The sequence below is a fragment of the Lissotriton vulgaris genome, chromosome 3_1, assembly GCF_964263255.1.
Source record: "Lissotriton vulgaris chromosome 3_1, aLisVul1.2, whole genome shotgun sequence".
Taxonomy (NCBI): Eukaryota; Metazoa; Chordata; class Amphibia; order Caudata; family Salamandridae; genus Lissotriton; species Lissotriton vulgaris.
The window spans coordinates 2,116,498,539-2,116,517,949 of record NC_141689.1 but is presented as its reverse complement, the minus strand read 5'-3'; positions in this window follow the sequence as shown (position 1 = coordinate 2,116,517,949).

The window sequence follows — 19,411 nt, the reverse complement described above, 5'->3', positions numbered from 1 at the left end:
GTGGAAGAGGAGGAGGAAGTTTCTTTGATGACTGAGGGTGGAACCGTTGACGACTTTTATTAAAGGAGGATTGGCCTTGGGACAAGAGGAATGGATGGATGCATTGTGCACGCATGAGGAATACAAAGAATTGAAGAATCTGATAAATGATGGTTGGCAAAACACATCAGTTTTGAGTGATGGTTTTAGACAGTATGTATAGGTGATGGATGAGTTGAGCAATCAGGCAGATAAGGTTTTGAGATGTAGTCGTATAGTTCCACCTAAAGCACTAAGAGGGAGACTGATCAAAATTGTGCATGAGGGACATTTGGCGAGGAGCATGAGTAAAAGGAGATTAAAGCAGTGATTTTGGTGGCCTGAAATGGACAAGAAGGCGAAAGAGGTTGTTAAGGATTGTTATGCTTGTAGCAACAGCGACAGGGCAGGGTAGCTTGTCAACCTCCTTAAGGGTACATAAAGGTTGGCAATGGATTTTTGGGGTCCTATAGAAAGATTGAGTTTCAGGAATAGGTTTTTAATTGTTTTGGTATATTACCGTTGGAAAATGGTTTACAGTCAAGTTTGTAGAGAAAATCACGTCCATTAATGTAATTGAATTCTTAAAAGAGGTGTTCTTGGAATAAGGAGTACCTAGGATATTAGTAACAGATAATGGGGTGCACTTTGTTTCCACTTCCATGGTGAAGTTTCTTGCAGAGTTGGGAATCAGACATGATAGGATTGCATTGTTTAGGCCGCAGGCAAATGGATTAGTAGAGAGGGTCAATCGACCATTATGGACAATATTCAGCTAGCTTTGGCTAATGGATTGGCATGGAAGGAAGAATTGAACAGAATGCTGTGGGCCCATAGAGTAACACCTCCTTCTGTTACTGGAGTCTCATCATTTGTGGCTCTTAAAGGTAGAGAACCTGCAACTAAGGAATCTCCCATATGGTTGCAAAAGAAAGATCACTTGTGGGGGGATCGTGAATGCATAGCAATAAGAGTATGAAAATTGTTGGAGTGAGATGTGGTGACTGGGTTGCCGTGAAGAGAATTGGACTTATAAAGAAAGGAGAAAGCAAGATTTCCCAGCCACGTAGAGTGGTTAAAGTAATGAAATCTGTGGTTAGAATTGATAGTGGGAGAGAATGGAGCATGGGTAATCTGTGAAAAGTTAAGGTCACAGATTTGCAAGAGCGAAATGCAGTGAAATGTCCTCATATTCCTACTTCTAGTGTACATTTCATATGAGGAGATGTATTTATTATTTATTTTTTAGAGTAATGTTTCAGTAGAGATTTTTAGAAATTTGCTGTTGATTTCTGTATTGGGATTCAGTTGTTTTGAAGGGGGGGAGATGTGTGGAGATCTACCTTTGTGTTACTGGAACTTGATGATATAATGCAATGGTAATGTGGGGAGTTCTAGTGAAGACTGCAGATTGGAGAAGATGGAGGTTACTGTGAAGTTAAGTAGATGTACCTGTGTTTAAAGAAGATAAAACCAGATATATTTCAGGTTTTAGAATATTAATAAATCATTGAACTAATTACGTTAAATTAAAAGAACACTTACCTCCAACACCCAAAAAATAGAAACAAGAAACCTAACAAAAGTGTTATGATAATTAAAATATTTTCAATCAATAATTTGGAAAAACGACACTTAAAAAGTGCAGTGTTATGAATAAATTAATAATTAATTTAAAGATTATGTTAAGTTAATTCGAAACTGAAACAATAAAGGAACAATATTATACAAAGCAATATTTTGAACTACAATATTATTGTAGCAAAGTAAAAATAGATACTTACATTTAATATTTTTGTTTGGCGGTGTGGCAGCAGATCGCCATGCCAGCACCCCTCTGCCACACCGCCAAACTCATCCACACACCGCCCCCCAGGTTACATTTTAATTCATGGTCTGGTGGGCAGTGCTTCGGATGTCTCTCTGAAGTGCTTTTGAAAGGCTAATATCTGAGCCTTAAAAAGGCACTGCAATAGGAGCGCCAAAGCACTTTCCTGCACGGCATGGACTGTGCAGTCCATGCTCTGCAGGAACAAGGGATGCATGCTGACAGGGGGGCACATCACAACTGCATGCACCCCCAGGCCCTGAGGCAACAGGGGGCCATGTAGGGCCCATGTAGTTTCCTCACTGCCACACTGGTCATGGCGGGATCACCACCATAAACACTGTAGCAGTGAGAAAACTCGTAATATGCTTGGCGGTGCTGCTGCGGCATAGCCAGCATATTGCGGCCTAAGAACCTCTGTGCAACTACCGTGGTTGCAGTGGTCTAACCACCCAAGCCTGAATACGGCGGGTGAGCTGCCAGTCTTGTGGTCCATGGTCCGCCGCAAACAGTGGCCCTATGGACTATCGTAGTCATAATAAGGCCCATAGTCACACTATTTTGGGTACAATATTACGATCTGATATTTTGGAGTTTATATTTTGGTCAAACTCCATTCTCAGCGTTTATCTTGCTCCCCTACTCTGGGAGATCTACATTCCTCAACAACCTTTCACCGATTATGGCAGAAAGCTTTTTGTACTGATGAATTGTTTTCAGTTCATAAGGTCTGCTGGCAAAATGAGCGAAATAGCCTGGGGCCTCATTTATGAGGCTGTGCGTCACTTTTACGCTGCTGGTGCGTCACTCTTTGTGATGCACCGGTGGCATAAAAAATGCGCCTTGTTGCGCCATATTTACAAAGTGACGCATCTAGGTAGATGCGTTACTTTGTAAACCCCTGCGCCACATTATACCTGCGCCAGGTATAATGTATGCAAGGAGGACGTATTGACGCAAGGAAGGGTCGTATAAGTGACGCAGTGAAATCTATGAGATTTCACTGCGTCACTTTTAGGACACCGTTGCGTCAAAATCTTGCGCCTGCCTCACAGCAGGCATAAGACTGACAGAGGCCCTTTCACATGGGGCTTGCCCCATGTGAAAGGACGCATTGCTGGAGTTGCGTCACTTTTGTGACACACTCCAGCAATGCGTCACTTTTGCGCTTACAGATACGTCAGAAATACTGACGTATCTGTAACTCCTTGCGACAAGATGCGTCATACATTAAATATGACGTATCAGGAATGTCGCAAGGAGTGCGCACTGAGAAGTGACGCATTGCTGCTTTCATGCAGCGATGCGTCATTTCTCAGAAATGAGGCCCCTGGTTTGGCCAAAATCAACGTATTGCAAAAAAACGTTAGGATTTAGGTTCAAAACCAGTGATTTGAGAGATATGACTGCCCCCCAAAAACGCAGACAGCTAGAAAGACCTAGGCAGCTACTTTAATGAGCAAAATTACTGAAAGTGATTTATTAAAATATGAAGCACAGTAGCTAACCTGGGAGACGCCTGGGAGACACCGTGACAAAAGAAATTCATAGCCCTACACATTAGGCAACCGCAGGCAAAGAGTGGTGATGAAAGCAATATCAGCTGGAACATTAGGCATTTAGTTTACCTCAGAGCTTGTTGAACTCTCCAGGAACTGAGTAGTTTGAATTATTAGCGCTACAGGAGCTGATTTGCAGCAGGGCTCGTTTCTCCTATTTGTTTCTGATGTCCAAGTGCCTGTAGCGTGCGCTAGAAAGATTAAAGTTTTAAATCAAGTGAAATACAGGATTAAACCCTAAAGATTATTTTATTCAAACGAAATCCCTATGATTTATGCTTTGCCCTGAGCTAAAATAAAAATTAAAGAACAACTCATCGTACATCTAAGGAGCCTGTGTGACTCTGTTCAGGAAGTAAATGAAAATAAGATTACAGCGTCTACATCTAGAGAAGCGCTTTGGAAGAAAATTGACATTGTTTGTCTTTCTTTCGATACTACATAACAACAGAAAGCAAGTTGGAACTTGAGCATTGATGCATATTATTTTTTAGCTGAGATTCAAATTTCATTTTAATATTGTTAATCGACTACCATCATTTTTGTATATGAGAGTCTGAGCAATTTATAATTACTAGAATTATTTCATGCTATTCTACCTTATTTCATGCGTTCTAAGCATTATGAATTAAATTAGGAATATGTTATTTAAGTTAAGAATGGACTGAAGCTGGTTTCATAGAGACATTAAATACTACTGCTCCCTATTTTTCATTTCTTCCAGGCAAATAGTAAAGGGCCTTCGGCAAGTTCATCGAGAACATAATGTTTCAGAAAATGGATGCAATGCCCTGTTGGTAATAGTGTCAGTGCAAACATCATCATAGTGACAAGGCACATGTCATACTGTCCTACATTTATATGAGATTGCCCTTGGCATTGACTGTGCATTTATTTTAAGTGACAGGGGACATCATAGTTTGCTTTTCTCTGCACCCTCATGGGAATTAGTTGCATGCCTATTTTGTGTAAACAAAACCTGAGCAATGAGTGTTTAATGGGCCATTTTACACGCTGTCTCTACATCATCCTGTGTCATATTATGCCTTGTATTATAATTTGCCTTCATCTGTCTGGTCGATCTTGGAATGCACCAGGCATTGTTGTTTGAAGAGCCCACAGCTTACTCCAGACGACTGGAACCTGTGGTGGTGAAAGGACAAATAAAGACGTCGTTAGTGCTTACCAGTGAACTGTCTCGTCCTGTCTAAGATGAACATAGGCAGGCTGCAACTGAAGACTTGAATCATCCTCTTTGGCCACCAACAGAGGAGCCTCCAGTCTCTATTTGGTGTCATTACAAGAGTAGAGAGGGAAGGGTTCAAGTTTAAGTCTGTCGCCACTCGGTTTAGTATTTGGATCATCCTGTTCAGACAGGAAAGCGTTTGAACATTTTTATAATACAGGGCAGATCACTGATGACGACATGGGTGGTAACTTTCAGTTTAGAATATGCACTTCCGGGTCACTAGTGATAGGAATTTTTAACAGGTGGTCGATATCTCCAGAGGGGTTCGACGACAGCCGGTACACCCTACAGATAGTTTTCTGCTGAAGCTTGACATACCGGTATGTTTCAAAATTCAGAACAGAACTGTGGCTCTTTTTAGAATGTTTCACATCACAAAAAGATAACCAAATGCCCGAGCATCACCGGGTATCTCTGTTCTGTAGTACAGAAGGGGCTCTAATACTAAATCTGTGCTTTCTCTGCACTGGCATGTATTCAATAAACACTTATTTCTCCATTGACAGGGGGCAAATAAGAGAATTCCATTTAACCATTGCAGAAGTCTAAGACTCAGCAAACAACCCAGTATGGTGAATGCATGCTCGAACTCATGAGTATTGGGAACTGGCTCCCACTTGAGATCAGCTGCACAAGTGCTTACCCTATCACAAGTACTTGAGCATGCTCCAAGGAAGTACACCTACTCACTCTGGATGGTGACACTTGAGAAGGGGAATTTTCAGAGAGTAGGAAGTTATACTTCACAAAAACCATGGATTGTTGAGTAAGCTTGCCCCTCTAAGTCTGTGTGGTGGATGTTGCTTTGAATAGTTATTCACATTCTCTGTGCGTCCTTGATCAAGATTTATAATATTTTGAAATTGAAAGACAATCATCTGTATCATGCTCAGTATGTGCCTCTTTTCCAGTTTTGTACTGTATACAGAGGCATGTTTTATTTTCCAATGTATGAGAAAGTGCTCTATTAGTAGGAGCGTATTGAGGTCAACCGCAAGTAATAAAGACAATATCCTCTTAGGTCCAACAAAAAATGTCAATAATTTAAACCTGAGCTCAGCCCTTGGTTGCTATGCATCGAGCAGACAGGCATGAATTAGATAAAATGTGAAACACATTTAGTAATACCAAAGCAGATAAAAAAATCAAAAACACAACACAATAAAATGTATAGAGATAGTGAATAATTAATGAGCAGAATGAAAGCGAAACAAGAAAAACTCCAATAAGTCAAACTAGAGACATGAAGTGTGAGGGATTCATGTAAAAATAATGCCTAAAAATGCAAAGCAGCAATAGTAGTCGATAGTCACTCTAGACTTGGGTCTAGGTGGAATTGTAATCTAACCTCTATCAAGTGCAGATCAGATACACCAACCAGAATCGAATCGGTCAGAGGTTTTATCTTGGGACTTGTGTCCTGATTTAGATCTTGGCGGTGGGTTACTCTATCACAACAGTGACGGATATCCCATCCGCTGAAATCTCATTATATCCTATGTGATGTATATTACGGCAGACAGGATATAAGTCACCACTGTGATGGAGTAACCCATCCACCAAGGCTCTTAATCTTTTTTCTGGTACTCAAAATCCTTGAGCTATACAAGGCAGAAGGCTGTATCTGATAAGGGCTCCACGACATCGGACAGACATTGAATGAGGTCCCGGTTAAGCTGTTTGTTTTGAAAGGAAAAGCTCTCAGCGGAAAGAATTTAATTTCTTGTCCTGAGATATCCTGTAGCTGGTTGGATCCTTTTGGCATATATGTTCAGTCAACACTGTTATCTTCAAACTTAAGGCCTGATTTAGATCTTGGCAAATGCATTACTCCGTCATAAAGGTGACCCCATGGTATATAATGGGATTGAGTTTGAAAGATGGGATATTCATCCCCATTTGCCAAGATCTAAATCAGGCACTTAGGGCCCCATTACGATGACGGGCGGACTTTGTTTGCCCGCCACACTATCGATAAACGGGACCGCCCACCGTAAGGGCGTTGGTCCCGTGGGGGCAATTAGGATGCACCCACCACAGTGACGGGAGCATCCAGCATTCCTGTTATTGTAGTAACGGGCCCCCAATGTCTAACACCGCATGCCTTTCTGTGGCGGCGTTGCCGCCATGGAAAGGCATGTCCCTGCCTGCATTATAATATGGATGGCGGTGTGACAGACACCGCCACCATATTAAACCCTTTTCCGCCCGGTCAACTCCTTGACCGGGCGGTAAAGCGGTGGACGGTCTTTCCGTCCGCAGCGGTCCTCCCGCCATAGTAATATGATGGGGGGAATTGGGTGGCGGGCGTGGTAGGATCACGGGCAGATCGCCACCGCCATACGGGCGGTGGCGATCCGCTCGTGATCCTAATGGGCCCTTTAGTCTCTTTTTTAGAGCTTGATATTATTCAGCAGGGCATAGCTGCAAAGTATTAGGAAAGACCAGTTAGACACAGCCAGCGGTGTCAGGACCTCAGGAACAGCACTTGGGTGCCAAAACTCATACCAACAGAGGCCTACAGCAGGGACCAGGTCTGATACAGTTGGTACTGGTCAGCTAGGTAATTCAGGAAAAAGGCCTCTTGCAGCTTGTTATGTCCATGTGGCCACACAGGAGGTAAGCCAGTGTAAAAGTAGAAGTAGATACCGCCATCCAAGTCTCCTCGCAGGTCACAAACAGCAGATGCACTTCTTCTCCTGATCTTCCACAGGTTCAGAGTGTTCTGAAGAAGGTGTGTCGGGGTGCTACATTAATTCCCCGTACTAGCTTGTGGATGGGGACGACTCCTTGCCACTCCATAACCAGTAGGATAAAAGTTCCCAGGAGTAGCCCTACCCACTTTTGCAGCAGTTCCTGTGTATCCTACTACCAGCAATCTCAGAGTGCTCATCATACAATAAATTCAAGATGGAGAAACTCTTCCCTCCTTGTGTAGAGCATGTGTGCCCACCAAGATGAATTATACAAGGGCCCTCCTCTGTGGTCACTGCAATCTAGTTATGGGGGCAGCTTTCCCTTCACCGAGTTTGTACCATACCTGACTGGGAGGACAAAGGAATGTGTCTGTTCTGATGCCTGCTAACATTTATTTGTGAGAAGGGAGGCCTCTTTAAAGTAAATGTAACTGGCCTTCTTGAAAGGTGAACAAAAACACATCTTCACATCCACGCCACTGTCTCTGCTCCGGGAGCTGTTTTCATACCTCATTAGGACTATTCACCAGCTGGGTAACTGTTGGAGGGTAATGCAAATTAACCTCCAGTTGCTTCAGAGTTGGTTTTTTAATGCATATTATAAACAGTTGCTTAATCATTGTTCAGGCTAATCCCTAGCCTGAGATAGCATAATTAGTATTTCATATTGCTTCTCGGTGTTTCTTATGGGCCAACCAGTCTTTCAACAGTTACAACAGCTTTTGGGTACTAAGCACTGTAAGGAAATATTAACTTTACATTTTTACATTTCCTACTTTTAAAAGGGATGTTTCATCGGACAAAAAGAGTCATTTTGAAAGATCAAGCTATAGTTTTAAAACAGCAGCAGTCTGGCTGCAGTGATTAGCCTGGAATCATGTTTGCCCAATCATAGTAGTAGATGACACAGTAGCGCTGTATCCCATAGGTGACATTTAATTTCCCATGTCATGGGTTTATTTTGGGGCAACATAGAAAAGGTTTATATGTCAGTTAAGAGTTAGCACATTTTTACATGTTTTAGGGGTCAGAGTGCATGCACTGGGTCCTGGTTAGCAGTCTCCCAGTGGACAGAGAAAAAACCAGCAGCACAAGTCCTCAAAAAAATGAGTGACAATGCAAAAAGAGGCATCTTCTCACACAATGCATCTGGGATTTCATAGTACTTACTGCAAATAATTTGGGATGTAAAGATTGAAACACCCATTGTACACATATTTCAGTTCTCTCACTCAATCACCTTTTAGTCTGATCTCCAGAGAAAATTATGTTTTTTGCTGTGTACACAGCTAGAATCTTCTTTAAGCACCTTCTATGCCAGACAAACAATAATCTGGGACTTGTCCCAAATCCTTTACTGCGTAAAATACATATGAGTAAAATCATTGTGATCAGTATTAATCCACATCTAGCTAGCTGCTAAGCACATATCGAATTTCCCCACTTTAAATTGTTGTTTACTTAATATTCGATCAAAAAGGAGAAATGTGTAGTATATTTTTGACCAAATCCCTGTAAGCCGGACTTTTTCCAACAGAGACATAGCTGCATGACAACCGCAGGTAGCTCAAATGCTCACAGATAAACACAAATTATTGAATTGAACACATAGACAAGGTAACTGATATATTCCTTAGTGAACAGTTAATGTAAAAGGCTATGCTATGCTGATGTTTAGTTAAGGCCTTCAAAGAGTTTTTCATCCTTTACTTATCTATACTACTATTATAAAGAAAGAACTTTGAGGCTTTGCGGCGGGTAAACTCGGGAACCACAGCGCCAATCCACACATCCGATACATCATTGTAATCCTCAGGGTGTGCAGATGGACATAGGCTATATCAATTAAAAGTAAATACGTTATAAAAAAATATAAGTTAAAAAAAAAATAGTCCCTTCAAAGTAGCGCCGGCCGCGACGTGCGTGCTGACATCAGGAGCGGCGTACACGCGAGGAGCGGCATACAGGATCGGCGGAGATCAGTGCGGGGAGGAGCGGCGGAGATCAGCACGGAGAGGAGCAGTGACGAGGAGCGGTGGAGATCAGGGGAGCAGCGGACATGACCCGCGGACAGGCGGTGAGGATCGGCGGGCAGACAGTGAGGAGGGGCGACGGGGAGGAGCGGTCAGCGGCGGATGAGGTAGAGCGCCAAGTTACCAGTCAGCAAAGCAAACGTGAGGGAGGAGCGGCGGCATGGAGGAGCGGTGAGCGAGCCACAGGTACCGGAGGAAAAACAAACGTGTGCAGGAAAAAGTAACGTGGGCAGGTTAACAGGAGGAAAAGAAACGTGTGCAGGTGACAAAAGCGTACAAAGTAGAGCGGGGAGCAAACGGGCCATTACAGGACGAAAAAGTGAAACAGGGCATTTCAGGGAAGAAAAAGTGACGTGGGCAGGTTAACAGGAGGAAAATGAAACGTGTGCAGGTGACAAAAGCGTACAAAGTGGAGCGGGGAGCAAACGGGCCATTACAGGACGAAAAAGTTAAACGGGGCATTACAAGGAGGAAAAAGTGACGTGGGCAGTGACGTGGGCAGGTTAACAGGAGGAAAAATAAATGTGTGCAGGTGAGAAAAGCGTACAAAGTGAAGCGGGTAGCAAACAGGGCATTACAGAACGAAAAAGTGACGTGGCCAGTGACGTGGGCAGGTACCAAATGGGGCATTACAGCAGGAAAAAGTGACGTGAGCAGTGACGTGGGCAAGTTACACAACGTCAGGGCGGGCTGGGGGCCTGAGCCATGATTGCTCCCGGACAACGTCGGGACGGGCTGCTAGTATCTTATACAACTGAGTGCTCAGTTCTTGGTACAGTTGATACCCACCATATGCTGACCTATGACAATAGCATGTCAGAATCAAGCTTGACATTTACTGCATGCATAATGGCAGTGATGGGGTGGCTTAGGCCATTTTTCTCCAAAGCAACCCAGAGAAAACAGAGGTGTTATCCTTTGGTGCCACCAACTATCTGGCTCGTCAGGAGTATGGCTGGAAAGAAGTATGTCTCCACCCTTACCTACGGTTGATTAGAATCTAAGGGGGCTCATTGATTCTCACCTATCCTTCAAAACCCACATCTCAGAGTTGGTCAAGACCTCCTGCTGGATTTTGAGTATCCTGATGAAAGTCCAAACTCTACTTCTTTGGTATGCTCAGAAAACAGTAGTTCAGGGATGTATCCTCTTCAGATTTTCCAGATTGGATTATGCGAATATTCTGTACCTACGGACTACAGACTATCTAGTTCATCGATTAGAATTGATACAGAATATGGCAATTCACCTCTTGTTTAAGCTTCCCAAGCACTCTTTCATCTCTCAATACTGGAACCTACTGCACTGGTTTCCAATAAAAAGAGGATTAGGTTCAAATCATTGATAATGGCCCATGCCATTTAATTCTACGCAAACTCCAAACCATCCAAAACGTGGCTGCCAGGCTCATCCTAGGGTTACGACGCCACGAGCAAATGACTCTACACCTGCGAAACTCCACTGGCTTTCCGTGGAGAAGAGAGTTACCTACAAACTACTCATGCTTGCCTTCAAATACCTCAACAACATTGGCCCCAAATACCACAAAAACCAAATTAATTTCCACGCTCCCAAAAGGAACCTCCGCTCAGCCGACCTTGCATTGGCAGAGGTTCCCCCCGTTCGCCGGAGCAGAGCTGGAGGTAGAACTTTCTCTTACACCGCAGCCACAGCTTTGAACTCCTTCCCATTAGACATAAGACGCTCTCCAACCCTGCAAACCTTCAAACGGGCACTTAAGACCTGGCTTTTTGACTGACCGGAGCAGCCCCCACCCTCTTTCCCTTCCCCAGTGCCTTGAGACCTCACGGTTGAGTAGCGCACTTTACCAACGCCTGATTGATTGATTGATTGAGCCTCTGCTTACTGGTGCTTTGGGGGGACTGCAAGCTGAAATGCTATAGGAGTATGGTCACTAAATGCTAATGCGCAAACCTCTCCCCCGTGAGGAGCGGAGATAAATTCTGTAAGGTAAAATCATAATCAATTGTAGAACCAGGTCCCCTCCCAATATAAGTAGGTTTGGTTGTAGTGGGTCTAGAGGAAACTGCATTCTTTATGTCGTGGGCTGCCAGGTTCGGGTACTATAGGCAACCCCTAGAGTCAATGGCATCAAGATCTGCTTCCATAAGGAGGGCATCAAATATTGCGGCTGAGAAAGATTGCTGGCCGCCGGGTTTGGCATTAAAATCGCCTGCCCTGGCACTCCATATCCGAAAAGGAGTCAATCAATGAAAAAAGCAATTTACACCTTTGTCAGAAGACATTATTGTAAAAGTAAACTACATTAATCCTGAGCTTATTTGTCTAATTTAAGTCAAAGGCCTGTAGCATATCCGTTCCAGTTACTATGGGATGAATCTTACAACCAATATCCTCCTTAAAGCGGCCTGCTAAACCCCCCACGGGAGAGGGAGAGACTGGATAGTAATAACATGAAAATCCCTCATACAAAAACTCTGTTGGAGCCCATATTTCCTGCACGAGCACAATATCATAGCCTTTAAGAAAGGACTGCCATCTATCAAGATTAATTTTGGGAGCCAGGCCATAAACATTCCAACTGAGTAGATTAAATCTGGAAGTGCTCAAGTTTGTGCCAGCATCCATTCTACCAAGTCTGGGTCAATATGGGCAACATAACATGATCAGTAGGGGATCCCATACAGAATGAATCCGGAGATGCCATCAGCGGGGAGATCCACACACGGCCGGGGACATAGTGAGATGCGCCTGTCGGCTCCCTACAAGCTACAACGACTGAGGCGCAAACTCTCTCCTGACCTGTGTGTCAATCATTATCACCTGGACTTGCCAGAACTTCAAATTTATTTTGATGAAAATGTGGCAGATCTGGCCTACTGGGAAATTCGGGCGAAGACCTGGTTGTGCTTAGCTTAGCCAGGGGGTGACTGGGGCCATATGTCTTTTTAAAAAATACAATGGCAAGATCTTAATCTGGCTGGGTTTGACCATCCCCTCTCTGGCCTGTGCCAGGATTTCTTGTGCAACCAAGGGATTACGTATATTATTAATGATCACATCCCCAGGGAATTGCTTTCGCATGCATCCATAACCCCCACCCACCATACAAATAAGATCTCCTTGTGCAGGTCCTGTGGGGCCCTCACATTGCTAGACAGTCAATGAACCACCTTGTTCTTTACATTCTCTGCTGATTCTACTGAGACAGCTGGCATATTTTGGACATTGACTAAAATAAATACATAACAGCATGATGCTGGCGGAAGTTGAATCACAGTCGGATTTTAAAGAAACCTTTTTGCCTGGTTGGAATGCTGCACCATACACGGGTCGAAGCCCAGTTCCCAGCTGAGAGGTCGATGGAGCTGGTCCTGCAGGTGTAGGCTAATGGTTTGGTGCTTCGTTATGACTGCTCTCACATTTTCTGTGATGACTAAGTAGTGCCTAGCTGGAGTTGCAGAAATAACCAATTAATTAATACTGTCCATTGAAACAGGTTGCTTCTCCTGGGTGTGGGCTATTTCTTGGTCTCAATAGCCGCAAGCTTATCAAGGACTGGGAGCAATTGAATTTCCAAACATTCACCTAGCTGAGTGAGCAAATTATCCCAGGGGTCAGCATTCTCAGTGGGGTCAATCCTTTGGTTGTTCAACCTATGTGCCCTTGTTGTTGTATTGGGCTCTATCATCTTTGGTATTTGGGCATTTTTCCTATGTTTGGTTGATGGACCATGATCAGGACTTAAGACACAAGCTATGTATCCACCTACCACCATTTATCTCTGCTCCAGCCTCTTCCAAATCCGGGCCTACATGACCGGTGGCCAAGCCCCTATCTAGCACGTTCAGGACAACTGATGCTGAAGTGTAAGCCAAAGAGACTGGAGGCTCAACATGGCAGTGAAGTAAAGAATTGAGTTGCGGAGTCGGGAGGTAAGAGGACAGGGACCTCCATTGTAAGGCAAAGGCGGCGCCCTGCCAATTTAATCTCATTAGAGACAAAATTCACTGTCCGAGTCAAAAAGTTGTCAAGGGTAGTGCATAGATGTACTTCTGGGCCAGATGATGGGGCGGCGGGTTCGATTTCCTTCTTCTTGCACATATTATATTGTTTGAGCTTAAAACCGATTTAGGAAATAACAAGCCTTGTTCAACTAAGCTGTCAGGTTTTGCCACTTACCTCCTCCCCCGGGTTTATGGATCCTGCCACTGCCCAAACCGAAAATACTGTTTGTTTGCTGGTCTGGTGATCTGATGGTCTAATGGTCTGATGGTACACTAATACAGGAAACACGCAGACGACGTGGCATAAACAGGTGTGAGCTTTCTCTGTGACCCTGTGGCTCAGCAACAGCTTCTCCGGAACTTGTGTATACAGAACATAGGTAGGCTTATCAAAGTGCAGTGCACCCTCTCCCTCTCCCCATAGTACCAGCAACTCCTCCCGTCACTCCAGACCTCTCCTCTCCTCCACTCTTCGCCTGCCCTGTTGTGCACACACACTTGCAATGAACCGAGCGCAGTGACAGCAGGCAGGGGCCTACAGGAACCGAACCGGGCAGAGCATTGCGTTGGGGGGCTGAGGAAACATGTCTCAGGAGGATGCTATAGGCCCAGTCCCACAGCAGGAGTCAAATCAGCGGATACGGAGCCTCCTGGTAAGCCTATTGGTTGTTTTGTGGCCCCTTCTCTCCTTCCTCTTTCCTCCTTTCCAGCTTAGACTTACTTTGGACTTGCATCTGGCTGTGTGCAAGCGCGGCTTCCTGGGCTTGGGGGAGGAGAACCTTCCTAGGTCAAGAAAGCAGAAGAAATTCACTAGCAGAAATAAAAAGATATGGCTAGCTCCTGAGGCAACAGGTGATAGCACAAAATAAATGTTTTTTACACTAGACTTGAACACAAACATGATGAATGAAATGAAATGAATTGTGGTGAAATGTGCCTTTCTTAAACGTGCAAAGTTAACGTGTGGCTGTAGCATGATTTCTGCAGTAAGCACTCATTTCTTTCATAATTTCACTGCGAGGCCAAACCTGGCCTCTTCCACTCTCTACCTTTCAGTTAATTCTTCTTCTTTAATAAATTGATGCTTTTTAGAAATGCTGAACAATGCGATCACATTTGACTTGCTTCGAAGTATCATCTCTGTAGAATGTGCTGACGTTAAAAAGTATTCTTACTTCCTCTAAGTTACATGTTCCCATTGTATTTAAATATTTTAGCTGCCACCTTTCCACAATGATGAATGCTGAATAGTATATTAAAAAATAATGCTTATATGAAGACATGAATCTCATGACTTGAAATTGTAGATTTGCAACTGGAATGTTTCTTCTTTAGAATAGTTTATTGACACCCAGAGGAATACTGAGTAGCAAATAGTAAGACCGAGGGATTCTCATGGGAACTCAGAGTAAAGCTAACCAACATACATTTTTAGGAATAATGGGCCTCATTAGGATGGCGGTGAATCCGCATCCTCCGGGCCGGCGGAAGCCACCACCGGCCCGGAGGATGCGTATTCACCGGCGCGGCCACAGGAAACACCCACCGCCAGATTAGGATGGCGGTGGGATGGTCGTGGGAACAGCGGCGGATGGCAGGTCCGTCCGCCGCTGATCTGCGGGTTGTTGGGCGCTATTTGGTGGTGGTGTCTACAAGACACCGTCAGCCAAATTAGGATGTGTGTAGGAACATGCTTTTCCGCGGCGGCTTTACCGCCGTTCAAAAGCATGTGGAACTTTGCTTCTGGGTGCCCCTTGCGGGCCCCCAAGGTGAAGGGGGGAAGGTGGGGGTGCACATGGGGGTACCTATGGTACCCCCCTGCATTTACATGCACAAAGCGGCAGGCACCGCGCAGTGCCTGCCGCTTTGTGCATGTAAATGCAAATCATGCATTTTAACTTTGTGTCGGGAGCTGCTTCAAGCAGCACCCGCCGCAAGGTTAAATATACGGGATGTGACCGCCAGGGTGGTGGTCACATCCAAATTGCAACGGAGGGACCGCCGCTGCCCCTGCGGACGGTCCCTCCACCTCGGGGTCGCAGGTCCGTCCGCCATCCTAATGAGGCCCTAAGTTGGCACTTGTAGATAGCACCTTTCCGACTTTGTTCGTTTACCATGGTAATGGAGAAAGTGGCAGCAGATAATCGGATGATCCTTCCTCATTAGCCTAATGTGGCCTAATACTAGATCTGATTGGTACATTTGTTTTTGTGTTTATAATACATGTGTTCCTAGTTAGAATTAAGGACTGGTCTAAGCCAAGTTTTGAGGTGCAGCGCCAGTTTCTGTCCCGCCACCACTCCTCCAAGCCCATGGTCAGGCCACCCACCTGATTAGGAGTGTTTCTTGTGTGTAGCGGGCTTTTTTTTACATTCCCACAGTGGTGCCTCTGGAAATGGGCACCACAATGTGAACGCCAAAAACAGTTCCTGCAAGGCTTGGACTGTAAAGTCCATGGCGTGCAGGATCTGGGGTGCATGCACACAGGGAGGCACATGATGTGCCCCACTACATGCACCCCATTGCCGTGATGCATAGGGTCCCCTTTGTTTCCTCTCCGCCATGGTTGTCGTGGGGGTGGAACTGCCATGAAAACCATGACAGATAGTAAACTTGTGTATTCTTGGCGGGACCATGGCAGTCCCGCCAAGCATATTACTGCCTCTACACTGCTGCACCACCGTCAGGGAACATCATTTCCCTGCCAGAGCAATGGCGGTCCGACCACTCTGATTATAATAGCCTGGTCGGAAGACCTCCACCGCAGTGCCTCGTGAATCTCGAGGCCCGTGGCCTGCCAGAATCGTATTCGAGCCTTAGGGCTCAATTACGAGCCTCAGACTGACATCTTTTCGGTATCCGTACCGGCTGACAGGTAGTCGGCGGTCCGGCTGTGGGTAGTGGGAAACATGTCTTTTGCCATTGAGGCTCATACTGCGGCTCGGAAAAGGGTCGCAGCACAATCGCCAATGTCAAAAGGTATGTTTACAAACATCCCTGTACCATGTGCCAGGCACTATTTGGTGACTGGCGCCGGGTGCATGGGTGCATAGCGGAGGCCCAGGGGGGGTGGGGGATGGGTGGCCCAGCTTGGGGCCCCCAAAGTCCCTTTCTGTCTGCCTTTTCATGGCAGTCACACCACCTTTAAAAGGCAGAGGGAAATGGACATCGTAATCACGATGGCGGTGCCTGCACTGGCAGTGCTGCCATTCGGTGATTAATAGTCCAAAAGCTACTCCAATCTGATCGCTAGTATCATAATCCGTTGGTTGGACCATGACCCTGGATGTCGGGCAGACTGCCACAGATGAACTGTCGGTGGCAGTCCATCTGACATCGTAACCGAGCCCTTAGAATACTTTTTGCAGCTGTAAGTCCCCCAGCGGAGCACGATCAGAAGATGAGGTTGACTTGTGTCTCTTGAAGTTGGTTACATTGTCATCATGCTCCCAATGAGGCAATTCAGTTTGGAAGCAAAAAGTGCAAAGGTAGCTTTGTAGCTGGGATAGATATTTTGACTTTGCCCTGGTAAAAAATTTGACGTTTGGATTTTTTTCTCAAAATTGAGCATTGAGGCAAAGCTGTAAGCTGTAGCAAGGCTGGTGTCCACTGAACCAGATTCCTTTCTCGGAGGTCCAGCTGAGGGATTCCCTAGTCCCTGCCAGGTTCATCCAAAGGTGGAGCCTGTGGACTGATCTACAGGAAAGCCTAAGTACTTCTGACCCAGCTCCTCCTTGAACATGCCTGCCTGCATTTATTCTGTTGGTGGATGTGGGAATTTTTTTCAGATCACCCATGGCAGTCAGGGCTTACTTTGGCCTAGATTGGCTTTAAGGCAGACGCATAAAGTTGGTGAGGGGTTAACCCTTTGGGTGCGGGGGTAATTCCCCTGCTGTGCTGGGGGGCGGGGGCGCGTACAGAATCCCGGTGCTCGTGACAAGCTCAGCTCGTCATGAGCCGCGGTAGCCGTGTGCTCATGATGAGCTGAGCTCGTCATGGCCACACCCGTTTCTTTGGAACGCTCAGCACAGCAATGGAGCTGAGCTCGTCATGAGCATGGGAGGGGTTAAATATTCATAACTCAGAAAACCCAAATAATGAATAACTCCCGTACAGTTAGTACTATAGTTTGAGAAAAAGAAAATAACTTCATTATTGAGCAGACAGCTACAAACTACTCAGCATAAATCACAGCTGGCTTTTCCTAAAGGTATTAATTAGACCAATACCCACAGTAACTCAGGGACAGTGTCAGTTGGTAGAGTGCATTGGCGCTTTTGCCCTAATAAGGGGGCTCTAAGTTATATTAGAGGCATTTCTCATAATGTGGGCTAACCCAGGCACTAGATGCTTACCAGCAGCCCACACATGTCCAGTTCAGAATCCATGTCACAGTATATTACTGCTGCTGAATATTAAGGGGGCCAGGTAGCGTCTTCCTGCACTACTGTCAGAGGGGGCAATTGTACCTCAATTTTGTTCTCCAGCATGGGCCAGTAAATGGAGACAGCTCTGTCACTTCCTTAGCACAATGGAATTCGGCATGCTTTGATCTAAGTGCCATCACCTGCCAAAAGTAAGTAGCATTACTCAGCATTCTATTTTATGCTCTCCTGTCTGCTTCTTGGTGTTCGATGTTTGGTCAAGGAACTCTCTCTTTCTAAATCCCCTCCAATTCAGGGTATCAATGCTAAATTCCCTCCAATTCAGGGTATCAATGTAGATGCTTGTGCTGACGACACTTCTGGGAACATGGACTTCACCTGAGGTAGAGGGGTGCAGGTATACCCAAAGTCACAGCAGTGGCAATGATTTGCGCTCTCTACCTTCAAAGTAGTGTCTACCGAAAACCATGGTAAGACAACATCTTACTAGAGTTTGACATGTTGACCAAATGGCATATTTTTGCCCACTAAAGAGAATTCCAATGTAAAAAGATCTAGCTGCCGTCTTCACTCAACATTATGTGCCTGATTTACCCACTGTTCTAAGGACAGTCACAGAACCACAATTATTATTCACGTTTTAGAAGTTCTGTACACAGCTCTGGATGTCTTGCCTACACTTCTAGGTCTTAAATGGAGAGGCAAAAAGAACGTAAGCTATGAAACAGATTTTACAATGTTTGCCACATATGTTTATTTAATAAAGGGTTATGCATTCGTTTTAGGTCAAATTATTATATAATAACATCACCTATAAATCGATTGCGATACCTAACATATTTTGCCTCACTGTTCAACATTCATGAGTCATTTCAAGAGATCTGTTTTCTGAACCTGCAGACGCTGAATCCAGTGGCTGTAAAACTACTTCAACCTCCTGAATTGCTTATTTATCCATTATATCATATGTCTGTACTTACACCTTACAAAAAGGACAGCAGACTGTAATTCCCACCACCTCCAGTTCTATAGGAAGAACACATGGAAAACAATGTGGGATGTCCTCCGGGATGTGTGTTTCAGTGACTAGCCAGGCGCGGTCCGTGGGCTTGACTTTTACAGGCTACCATGCAAGCCATGCTCCGGACCACTGGCTATCAGCATCAGCCACCCATCATACTCTTAATACTTTACACGCCATGCTCCTAACAAACTGCCTCAATCCATTGCTCACCTCACCTCAGCAGCCTGGTATGCCTTTACAGTCATTCCATGAGACTGCTTAGATGCACACTCTTGTTTGGGAACCGAGGGCCAGATGTACGGCCTGCAAAATAGTGCCTTGCAAATTGCGACTCATTTGAGACTCACAATTTGTGAGGCTCTATTTGGCATGTACAACAGTGTGTTTAACACTGATTGCGATTCCCAATGTGGTCCTAAATTGTGAGGCTCATGAATATTAATGAGCCTCTCTGCAATTTGCAAGCCCATTGGGAATGACAGGCCCTCCCAGGGATGGTGGGCTACTGGGCTCAGCAGACCACCATGTCTGGGACTGCTTTTAAATAAAGCAGTTTTTTAAAAAAAATGCAGCCCATTTTCCTTAAAGGAAAACAGGATGCATTAAAAAAAATAAAAAGTTGTAATTTCA